The sequence below is a fragment of the Apis dorsata genome, unplaced genomic scaffold, assembly GCF_000469605.1.
Source record: "Apis dorsata unplaced genomic scaffold, Apis dorsata 1.3 scaffold_631, whole genome shotgun sequence".
In the NCBI taxonomy this organism is placed as follows: domain Eukaryota; kingdom Metazoa; phylum Arthropoda; class Insecta; order Hymenoptera; family Apidae; genus Apis; species Apis dorsata.
Window position 1 is genome coordinate 909,366 of NW_006263826.1, and position 1,513 is coordinate 910,878.

The window sequence follows — 1,513 nt, forward strand, 5'->3', positions numbered from 1 at the left end:
CCTACGCGGAGGCCCTGTCTCCGACGTCCTTGACCACGAAGAAAACCATCATGTACGTACACCAATTCTCGACCTTACACGCCATGGCAACGACACATCGTTGTCGTGATTTTGTGTGCGTGTTGCTGCATCTCTGCTTGCATCTCTCCAAGAGTTGTTCGCGGCTTCTAATCTCTCTACATGCGTAAGTAAGTATTTATTTTTTCCACTGAATGCGAATAAATATTCTCTTCATTTTAACCTTTATTCCATTAATAACCAGGGAAAAATCTGGAAACGGCTGCTTTCATGGAATCCATTAAAATTTTGTTTGCTGCTACCGTTTATAACTTTATGTATCCTCGCTCGAAAGATTGCCATTGTATGTATGCACCATTGGGTTGGAATGTGATGAAAATTGATTACTTTGTAACAATGAAAATAATACTTTGATCCTCCAAGTTTTCTGAAAACAAAAAGTGGCTTGAAAGGAATTTTAAAAAATAATATGATCAAATTCAAATTTGAACATATATATATATATATATATATATATATATATATATATATCTGTGCATTTGTTATTTTCAATACCCGAACCGGTTGTCCAAAAATTCAAATCATAAATTTACGACTTACAACCAGATCCGGTTTAATGTATAGATGAAGATAGAAACTTGTTAATTATATTCATTATTACGATACATTAACCATTTTAAAAACTACTTCAAAAGATTGATGGGGGCCTTTACGAAATCATCCGAGGTATGACAATATTCTATTATCTTCAAATTCGTACGATTGATACATTATCAATTTCAAGGCTAAGCAGAAACGATATCGTATCATTCGTCAAACATATCCAATACAAAAACGTTTAAGATGTACATATTTCATTTTGCTTCTAGGATAATACGTTCAGTTACGTATGCCATTCTCGTCCTCTCTTTGATATACCTTGGCTTCAATGATGCTGGAAACTTGTTGATATAAATATTTCCGCTATGAAATCCGCTGGTCAATCGTAATTCGCAATAGAGATCAAGAATTGAATGTAGAGGTGAAATTACCATGTGTCAAATGTCACGAACAAAACATGTTTTTTTTTTTTTTACAATAAACTGGACATTGGTTCAAAAATACAATGTATCCTCACCGACGTTTTGTATTGTATCCTCGAAGTAAGATTCAAGTTCAGGAGAACGACTTTTATCCAGAGGAATCGAACAGTTCCAGTTAGACAAAGGATAAAACAAAGAAACGAAAAGGAAAAAATAGAATTCGTTTCAAAAAATAAAGGATTTTTAAATTCTATTATATTTTTATCGTGAAACGAAAAACAAGATAACTAATTAGGATAATTTCTTCTCGAAGAATTTGAATTCGAGAATTGATTGCAGCCCGAGGATCTCTGTAACATCCTATAAAAAAATAAGGCAATTTAGTGTAAAAATGCCGATGATTCGCCTTGAACTTGCGACCGGTTATTTTATCGACCTGTTTTCTAACAGAGAGAGAGAGAGAGAGAGAGGAA